At 36.3% G+C, this 10,993-nt stretch overlaps 2 pseudogenes; both read left to right on the top strand.

Annotated features, from left to right (window-relative positions):
* Positions 1-256: 256 nt before the first annotated feature.
* Positions 257-2,718, top strand: LOC113041009 (fructose-1,6-bisphosphatase isozyme 2-like; annotated as a pseudogene).
* Positions 2,719-3,831: 1,113 nt separating this feature from the next.
* LOC113120020 (fructose-1,6-bisphosphatase isozyme 2-like) lies at positions 3,832-10,445 on the top strand (annotated as a pseudogene).
* Positions 10,446-10,993: the final 548 nt, after the last annotated feature.

Raw genomic sequence — 10,993 nt, 5'->3', positions numbered from 1 at the left:
GATTACAAAATCTTGTCAAGTCATGAATGACTGATAAAGTCTTGGAAATATATCAATCAAAAGCTTTGGACACTCTCTATAACTTAAAATCAGACATAAGTCAGGAAGTTTTAAGTTTTAAGGAGGAATGATGATTGAATAAGGAGTTGAGTGTAGTGAGGTTATGGAAAAGTCAAATGTCCTCATATAATTGAGCAACATCATCATTAATCATTAAAAGACTATATGACCAGATGCACCGCTGCTTTAGTAATATTTAATTAACCGACGCTTCTTCCATGTGTTTAAGGGTAAATACGTTGTTTGCTTTGACCCTCTTGATGGTTCATCCAACATTGACTGTCTTGCTTCGATTGGACCATCTTTGCCATCTACAGGAAGGTATGACTGCATATATTTAACAGATTTGCAGATATACATGGCTGAAATGATTGCTGTGTTCACAGTGCACAGACAGTGAGCCGTCTGAGAAGGATGCCCTGCAACCTGGCAGAAGCATAGTGGCTGCTGGATACGCACTATACGGCAGTGCCACCATGATTGTCCTCTCCACTGGTCAGGGAGTCAACTGCTTCATGTTAGATCCAGTGAGTCACTTTTACTCTTCATACACAGTTAGCAGTTGTAGGATCATTTAGCAATAAATCGGTCGGTCGGTAAAGTTTATTCAGTCTACACAAAGCAAACTAAGAACTGCATGTGTAGTCAATCATTTGTAGCTTGAAATGATATGATTCATAAAGCTAGGAGACATTGTTCAAAACAGTGTAGTATTTCTTTCTTATTCTAATGGCTCCCAAATTTGAATGAATGTCTTGCCATAATTTATGAAGTATATTACAGTAAATATCTTCTTCTTAAGGATGAATCATTGTTTTTGCGGTGGTAAATGGCAGCATGTTCCAGCATGTTCTGTCCATATGCAATAAGTTCTAAATAACCCCTGTGTTAATTAATTTATCATGTTATTTATTGTGACATCAGGCTATTGGCGAGTTCATTCTGGTCGACAGAGATGTGAAGATTAAGAAGAAAGGCAAGATCTACAGTCTGAATGAAGGTTATGCCCTTTATTTTGATCCGGCTGTCACAGAGTACCTGCAGAAGAAAAAGTTTCCAGAGGTTCAGTATGAAAAAAAAAAAAAAACTTTTTATTTATTTGTAACAAATCAAATGATTATAGAAGTTGAACAAATGTACACATTTCAAATTCACCTCAATCACATTTTCATAATTAAATATACATAATATTATAATATCCAGCTTCTAGAGGACACACATTATATCTATTAAAATGTGTTCAGGATGGCAGTGCACCCTATGGAGCGCGTTACGTAGGCTCAATGGTGGCAGATGTGCATCGAACGCTTGTTTACGGAGGAATCTTCCTTTACCCTGCAAATGAGAAGAGCCCCAAAGGAAAGGTACTTCATCGAAACATTCTTTACATTTACATGACTTTGCTTTGATATATATAGTCTATATTAGTCTAGGAGTATAGTAGTATTGTTTTAGGTGGATGGATCATTGCTCTTCAAAGATTTTGTCTTGATAAAAATCAGATTCAACAGCCCTAAAAGTAGGAAGTTGCTCTAAAATGTCTGAATGCATTTATTAAAATACTTTTCTGAGCGAATTTGCTGTTGGTTTTAACTAGTAAGTTCCAAGGGGTTCCTCAAGTTTATATAGAGTAACCACAGCAGTTTGTCACATGATCCACTATGTTTGACTATGTGGTAATTGATATGTATTATTCGTATATTCACTTAAAAGCGTACGTATCATTTTAGGGACTGTACTATTTAGTGAAGTAGCTACATGAATGAAGTAAAGAAATGAAAAGAGTATATATATGACCTTTGCTCCAGTTCTTTTGTTTGGCGTCACATCAACAGGTGTGTCAGTGTTTACTCTCTCTTACCCACATGACCTGTGCTGAAAATTGATCTGTTACAGTTACATTGTAGATTCTTGTGTAAAAGCCATTGTGCCATGCTATCATTTCACAATATCATAATTTAAAAAACCTTGGTGAGAAGAAAACTTTATTCAACGAATAAACTTCATTAACTTGATCATCACATCTACAACAAGGCCTGTAGAGGGAGCTCTAGAGCTGTAGAAAAAGAAGCCCTAACCAAATAAGCTTTTCATTAACACATGGTTTGTTAGGATAGGACCATATTTGGCTGAGATACAACTATTTGAAAATCTGGAATCTAAGGGTGCAAAAAAATCCAAATATTGAGGAAATTGCCTTCAGAGTTGTCCAAATTCAGTTCTTAGCAATGCAGATTACTAATCAAAAAATAAGTTTTGATATATTACAGTCGGAAATTTATAAAATATCTTCATGGAACATGATTTTTGGCATAAAAGAAAAAACAAAAATTTTGACCCCGACTATTGCTACAGACATACCTGTGATACTCGAGACCTTGTGGTCCAGGTCACAAATATTCTTGAATGAATATGGGAGGAGGCTAAAAGAGACTTGTAAAAGCTTTGTTTGTATTCCACCTTCTTCAGCTCCGACTGCTGTACGAGTGCAACCCCATGGCCTTCATCATGGAGCAGGCCGAGGGATGGCCACCACAGGGACCACCAACATCCTGGACATCCAGCCCGAGAGCCTCCATCAGCGAGTACCTTGTGGTCATGGGTTCCCCTGATGATGTCCAAGAGTACATCTCCATCTTCCAGAAACATCATAAATGAAAAAGCAAAAGCCAGAATGAGAAAATATAAAGAAGTTACATATACCTTGACACTCCCAAAATAAGATACCAAAGTATATTCTTACCTGTATATATGATCACTGTCCCTAAAACCAAAAGTTTATATACACTTATACCTCCATTAATAAAGATAAGAACTTTTTTTTTTTATCTACACTTTACAGCAGGATTTACTTTGAGGCTGTTATTATAGAAACGCAGTGTTTTCCGCTTTAGACAATCTACCTGAGTGTTATTGGCAGTTGAAATTGTTGATGGCCAAAATGACAAGAAGCAAATTCATTCCGGCAATGAGGATGACTTGAATTTAAGTCGACCAAATAATCACTTTTAAGGGAAGCTGTGAATAAAGTTCTTGGTGAACCAGACTTTGTCAGATATGTGCTGTGTTAACTACTCTTACATGATTATAATTTGCAAACACTAAACAGTACAACTACTGAAATTCTGTACAAATGCTCACATTTCTGTAAGCTCTGAAGACACAATAATATAACTTTTGAATGAAAACCACTTTCCTTCACCATACTGTATTCCTATATAAACACAGATTTAAATACAGGACATGATGTACAACAAGTTCAAGCAACCAAATGAAGAGCAGATGACCTTTTCTGTAAAGGCCAGTAGGCGCAAAGAGCCCTGCTGATATTTGAGACACAAGTTCAGTTTGAGTATAGAAATGATCAGAGAAATGCTCTCCTGTGTTCAGTGATCTCTTCTCAGCTTTTTCTTCTGTGAGCAAAATGTTATCTGGAAGGTTCTGATCCTAATGAGTTTATTATTTTGGGCTCTGAAAGCCAACCTGTTGAATCTGGAGAGTGACATCTATACCAATGCTGAAATGTATTTCATAAACAGCGCTTACAATTTAAGTTATGTTTTCAGAAAGCATGCTAATTGCACTTTTCAGTGCTGTGAATCCGATATAATGCACGAGCAGCGTGCTGCATATCTATTTTCTTAAAATGTGTTTGATGTGGTTAGTAATGGTCACAGGCTTGATTTTAAGTTATAGGGACACATTTACATATAAATAAAAACACAGTTTTATTAATGGGATCAATTTAATAGACTTTCCGTATTTATTGGGACATGGCTGTCATAAACAATCGTGAGCTTTGCTTCATGACCCATGACCTTCTAACCTCTGAGTATGTCATGTGTCAAGACTGGGCATACATAATGAGCAGAGAGCCAAGGAACGTGCTTCTGGCTCTGCTAGCATTCCAACTACACTACTGTCACTTGATCTGCTCCACCAATATAACCCTGGCCTTTATCCACTCACTGTGTATGTGAAAAGACTGCCTTGTGGCTCTACAGTTAGTTAGTCTCTGCCTGTCCAACTGTTTGTACACTCGGACACTGTGAGGATGTCAGATCAGACGGCCTTTGATGTGGACGTATGGACCCTCACACGCTTTGTCATGGAGATGGGGCGGAAGGCGAAGGGGGCCACCGGAGAACTCACACAGCTCATTAACTCCCTGTTAACAGCTATTAAAGCTATTTCATCTGCTGTCAGGAAAGCCGGACTTGTTCACCTGTAAGTTTCATTGAATTATTAAGCATTTTGTGAATGAATATATTTTACTGTAAAACATGCTGTGACTTTGAAATTGAAATGGGCAAAAGTTAATTCAGCACAACCAGTGATCAAATAGAAATGCTAGATCAAACAGACAGAATAGTTATGGCTTTTGAGAAAGTCCTAGTTCCTGGTTACAGTTCTAGTATGGTTAGTCAAGAAATACACTTTTAGTAAGTAATGTAGTTGTTTTTGTAAAGAATATAATATCAATATATATAACAATAATAATAATAATAAATAGAAATTATTAATTAGATTTGAGGCTGCTAATTTCTAATTCACTATAATCTGTTATTTGTATGGCAGCATTACCTTTTTTTTTTCCATTTCAGCATTTTAGCACTGATTTGGCATTTGAACCTCAATAGTTGCTTTTCAATAATATTTGTATGCTTTGGTTTGACCGAACACAGTCAAGGCATTGCGGGACATGTGAATGTCACAGGTGATGAGCAGAAAAAGATGGATGTGCTTTCCAATGATCTGATGATCAATATGCTGCAGGCCTCTTATGGCACCTGTTTGATGGTTTCTGAGGAGAACAAGGATGCCATCTACACACCTGCTGAGAAAGAGTATGATCCTTCTCAATATGCTTGCTTATGAATAATTTTTCAGTATTTATTGTTAGAGGAACAATAGATTTTAACTCACCTTTATGTCGTTCCAAATGTGTAGGATGCTCTTTCTGTCCACAAAATATAAGAAGGATGTTCATGTTAGTCTAGTCTTTTCATCTATTAAGTTTGAATTATCCCTTTAACACATGATGATTTTTACATGTGCATTAGCATATAATTTATAATGAACCACAGGGAAAAGAACGAATTGGAGTTATTATTTGAGTTCGACTTCTATGACAATGGGTGCTTCTGATGAAATGGAACTAAATCATGGTTATTAGATAAAAGAGAGAGTAATGTGGCTTAAACCATGTTTGCTTAAAAGACAACTAAATCCAAGACTCTTGCTGATATTTCGAATACAGTGTTTAAATCCCTGGTAGTTTTCATCACACATCAATCAAAGCTCAAGTATTTAGAAAAAACTCAGGAGTCAAGTATTTAACAAAAAAATTACAAGTCTGGAATAAATGAACACAACCTAAGAAACCTTAATTTTAATTTCAAATGAATTATGGCTGCTACGTTACCTATTTGTGTCAGGCTATAATGTAGCTCTCTTTGCTAATGTTTATTTATTAGCGTTCATTCAGATAATGACCACGTGAGGTCGCCGTAGCTCCGTCTTATTTCAGCTGTATACTCACTCACTTCAGTCTGTTGTGTGTTAAAGGGGAAATATGTGGTTTGTTTTGATCCCTGGATGGCTCCTCCAACATCGACTGTTTGGCCCCCATAGGCACCATCTTTGCCATTTACAAAAGAGTGAGTGTTTGCCCGGCATTTGTTTGGAGTTATATGTGCATTTTGTGTACTTTTTGATGCGCAAGCTAACAAAAAAAAATAACACTAATGCTTAAATATAATTGTATTTGTGTGTAAGCTTTCCGTCATGTGGTGTGTGAAATGGATTTGTTTGATGTTTAGTGTTCTTGTGCTACTTTCCCGTACAGATAGACGAGGTAGCTGACTGCATGACCCTGCCTGATGACAAATATTGACTAAGCAATAAATTATATTTTACTTCCTGTTGTATTTTATTAAGTGCGCTTGAGTTTAACTGCAATGGCACAACTGATCTTATTAGTTTATTGTTTCACTTTTATTGTGTTTTATTAAGCTATACATATACATATACATACTTACATGATATTAATAAAAATATACAATCAAGTTGCACAACAGACATATTAATAGTTTTTTATAGACATCTTGTGTTTATAAGAGGCTTCAATGGCAGATGCCTGATTCAGTGTTTTCTTTTGTTTCAGATCTCTGAGGGAGAACCGACTGACAAGGATGCCCTACAGCCGGGCAATCAGATCGTGTGTGCAGGTTACGCTCTTTACGGCAGCGCCACACTAGTGGCTCTCAGTACAGGAGCTGGAGTTAACTTCTTCATGCTGGATCCAGTAAGAACAAACAGTTAAATCTGCTTAAATGATCAATTAAGAATGAATGATGATGCCAGGGCTTTGCAAACTACAGTATATATGCTGCTTTAAAATCAGGGTTGCATGGTCACAATATTTCCAAGTGCTAGGAATCAGTTCACTGAAGACATACCAGACAATTCAAGCAAATCATTTACAGTTTTTTCACAACTATATGAAAAAGTGCACCTATGACAAACATAATATTGCCTTAAAAACAAAAATAGCTATTTAGTAAACTCTGAGACGTTCTGAACTTATATCATGTTTTATGTTTCGCTTCTGTTTATGGTTTGAATGTTTAGAATTTTTTTACACAGTAAAAGGGATGCTTCAGGGGGCACTTCCTTTTTTTCAATTTCAAATGAAAGTCTTGATAATTTTGTGGCGGTAGTGAGCTAGTTTTTATTCCTCATCTTTGGCCCTTTTATATTCAGTTGCTCAGTTTTATTACAATACTGTACAGTTGTGTGTCAGTGTGTAACATGTGAGCTCGTGAGAATTATATATTGTTTTATGTTCCTCATTTTTAGGCAATTGGAGAATTCATTCTGACAGACAGAAATGTGAAGATCAAGAAAAAGGGGAAGACTTACAGTATCAACGAGGGCTACGCTAAGTACTTCGATCCTGCAGTGAATGAATATTTAAAACACAAGAAATACCCAGAGGTGGGTTCTATACAGAAACAGAATCAGATCTAGCCAGACAAAATTTCTTCATGATCTATCTTTATTATTTAAGGGAAGTCTTATCATTGCTAGCCTTTTTTTTTTTTACCTTAATGTAAGTGTAAGATCACAGCACTTAGACAGCACAAATCAAACCACTGAGTGCACACTGTGATTTGTTGTGTACCACATCATGTGATCAGGCAAACATACTCACAAGTGCATGACATGTTGTGACAGAACTGGTAATGTTGCTTAGCTGGCCTGACGATCACTTAGTCCCAAACAAAATGTGAGCGTGAATAATGCTTACTGACAGGTCAGAAGCTTGCATGACTGTGCTCAACATCAGCTGACGTTTACACACGTTGCATGCTGGAAAGTGAAGAGCGACTTCCTCTGCAGGAAATCATGTTCAGTTTTCTTCATAGACTCAGCATATGTAACTGATTCATGTTACTCTGCTTATCCTCTGCAAGCCTCGTGTGCAGTGTGATCATAAAATATGCTGATTATGAGTTTTTTTTCCCTGGGTCAGTTGGTTAATTTTTAAAGTCAACTGTTTTTTTTTTTTTTTTTTTTTGTGAATACGTGTGAGAGCTCATCTTTCCGGGAATATGTGTACTTGTTTGTTAATTTTTAAAGATCCTATTAATCAGTCTGAAGGTGATAAAAGGAAAAAGTAAACAAGAGTAAAGACTGAAGAGCTTGTCTTAGATAAAATGATGCATTACAAAATGGGAAACTTGCTAATCAGGTAACCTACATTGTGTTATCAGCCATGTTTTATGTGGGATATCATGTTGTTTTCGTAGAAGTGTTGTCAGAAACGTTCTATCTCTGACCTCATGACGTATTGATTTGTTTGCATATTGTGTCTGTCATTGCTTGAGCTGGGTTAGCTAAGAGAACACACTGTGGCTTCTTAAAATCCAAATTTAAAGCCAAACATTACAACTTCTTTGTAGTTCCTTTTTTTGTATTTTTTACTGCTCACATCTTTCTGAAGGAAAAGGCTTTCTATTAGATGACAGATGTTTGATTTTAGCTGTCCAGCTGGATTTCAGTTTCCTTAGAACTTCTTTCACTACTTCCTGTTTTCCTGCCCTCTTTTATTGAAGCACATGTGACTTTTGCTCCAGACAGTTTTTGTTTTAGATTGTTTGCCAGCTGTCGTTGAAATCATTTTGAGTATTTTTGATTCAGAGATCCAAGCCTAGAAAAATCATGCATACACAAAGTATCTCATTCAAACTCAGATATATGAAGAAGCACTGAGTTTTTGTTTATATGAATCCTGACCAAATCTGATTGTCCTACAGGATGGCAGTGCCCCATATGGTGCCAGGTATGTTGGGTCGATGGTGTCTGACGTACACCGTACCATTGCCTATGGTGGCATATTCATGTACCCAGCCAATGAGAAGAGTCCAAAAGGAAAGGTGAGTCGCGGCTACGTTGTTAAGACATAATCAGTTTTAGCTCACGTTTTAAGATATTCAAGGCAAACAGTGATAACCAGCTATAAAAATTACATCTGGTGACAATGTAATAACATATAGAATATGACGAAAGGTAACAAACTTTTATCATATTATGGTTACAGTAAAGTGTTTCATGCAGCATATAGTTAAAGGGTTAGTTCACCCAAAAATGAAAATTCTGTCATTAATTAATCACACTTGGCGTCTTCATTCATTCGGAACATAAATTAAGATACACACTGATGGTATCTGTGAGCTTGTTGACCCTCCATAGAGAGCAGGTATATTACCATGATCAACGCACAGAAACGTAGCAAGGACATCAGTAAAATAGTCCATGTGACATCAGTAGTTCAACTGTAATTTTACGAAGTTACAAGAATACTTTTTGTGCGCAATGAAAACAATAATAACACAATTTATTCACTATTTCTTCTCTCCAAATTACCATCTTCCACTATTTTAGAGAGTACCCCAGAATGTAATCAGCGTAATGAGTGTTGTTTATGTTCAGCATGTGCGCGCTTTCGCTGAACATAGTCAGCGTTGTTTACGTTCAGTAGACAGGACAGAGCGAAGGCCTTACGGGTTTGGAACGACATGAGGGTGAGTAATTAATGACAGAATGGTCATTTTAGGGTGAACTATCCCTTTAATATTATTGTTGTGTTCAGTTGATCAGTGTTCTTTTATTTGTATGTATATATTCTTATAATATTTATTAATATTTCAAGCTTTAGCTTTATTTCAGTTTGAATAATTTTACTTCTTCCAATTAAACATTTTATGTTATTTTGCTAAGTTTTTTTATTTTTATTTTTATTTTTTACCAAAACTTTTTAATTTTGTTTCCACTTTATTTCAATTTACAGTTAAGTGTTGCTTTAGTAATATATATATATATATATATATATATATATATATATATATATATATATATATATATATATATATATATATATATATATAATGAGACCATGATCCGCACTGACAAAATAACAGTTTATTTTGCATGAATCACCAATAGGACAAAACATAAACATTTTACCTCACAAGGCCTTCTTCAGAGTTGAGCAATTCAATCCCTCCCCCGCTTTTAAAAATCATTCATTATACTGTAGAATACATTATGGTTTCGAGCAGGTACAGGCAGGTCATATTCCGATAAAAGATAACTGCTCATTTCATGGAAAAAGGGCTGTGTCGTTCCTGATAATAGGCAGTGACAAAACATATGGAATGAGCCTAGACTGGAACAAATACACACTATAGCATGAAAGCTAGAACCAGATATTGCTTTTCAAGAAATGCCAGTGTACAAACTTTAGTATGTATTGCCACAGTCCAGTTTCTCTGTTCTACATAGATAAGAATAAAATAAAACCATTTTGAATTAACTTAACATGCTCAGTGCTTCTTAGCTGACCCAAATCCACAACTGATAACAGAAAATAGAACATATCGTCAGTAAACTTGGAGGTAAAATGATAACTGCTCATGGTTTAGCATAAAATGGACCCTTTGAAAAATAACCTGAAATGTGCAAATCAGCATTATGTAAGTTGTAAGGTTCTCACATGTTTGTTTCTCTCCAGCTGAGGCTCTTGTACGAGTGTAATCCCATAGCCTTCCTGATCGAGCAGGCCGGAGGCATGGCCACCACAGGCACCCAGCGCGTCCTGGATGTTGTTCCCGAGTCACTTCACCAGAGGCTGCCCTTTGTGGTGGGATCCCCAGACGATGTGGAGGAGTACTTGTCCTTTGTCAAGAAACATAAAAAGTAAAGACTTCGGTTGTGATATGATCCGTTGAAAGCCCACATGACATAGAGATACAAAACATCACAGAAGTGCAAGCAATTCTGTAAACAGAATCACATTAAATTTACAGTATTTAAAATCATTTCCTTTCTTTACTTTACAAATCCCTCACTCAAGGTCTTTTTAGTTCAGATTTGCTCTTGTACCCCTTTCACAGTCTGTCTTTTCTTCCTCACTTATTTTATGTGAACATAATGTGCCTTCAGCAGTGTGTTGCTTGTTAGCTGGTAAAGTGTTTACACACTTTCGTTCGAACAGAGGGCAAAACCCCAATAATCTCCACTCTACAAGTCTTAGTTTGCTGGTCATGATGACAACTCATGTTATGGCAACGTGCCAAGAGATAGACAAATAGGACACGTTGTATTACTGGAGCAAAAGATCAGCCTCCATGTTCATTTCCAGCTCACCAATTTATAACAGGCAGAGCAAAGATAGAGACCTCTAAAAAATACCTTTGTGGTACTTCCAGAAAACTTCAAAACACTTATTAAAGTAATAGTTTTCCTGGATGTGTTGCTTAGGTCAGTTTTAGAAAGCATTACTGTAAATACAGAACCATTCACTCATAACCAACAACTTCCTGTTTTAATGTAGTCTGGTACACTACTTTTGATTTCGGTTTGCTCA

The sequence above is a fragment of the Carassius auratus genome, chromosome 2 (genome assembly GCF_003368295.1).
Source record: "Carassius auratus strain Wakin chromosome 2, ASM336829v1, whole genome shotgun sequence".
Classification (NCBI taxonomy): domain Eukaryota; kingdom Metazoa; phylum Chordata; class Actinopteri; order Cypriniformes; family Cyprinidae; genus Carassius; species Carassius auratus.
The sequence above is the reverse complement of the archived record's forward strand: the minus strand, read 5'-3'. Positions and strand labels throughout refer to the sequence as shown.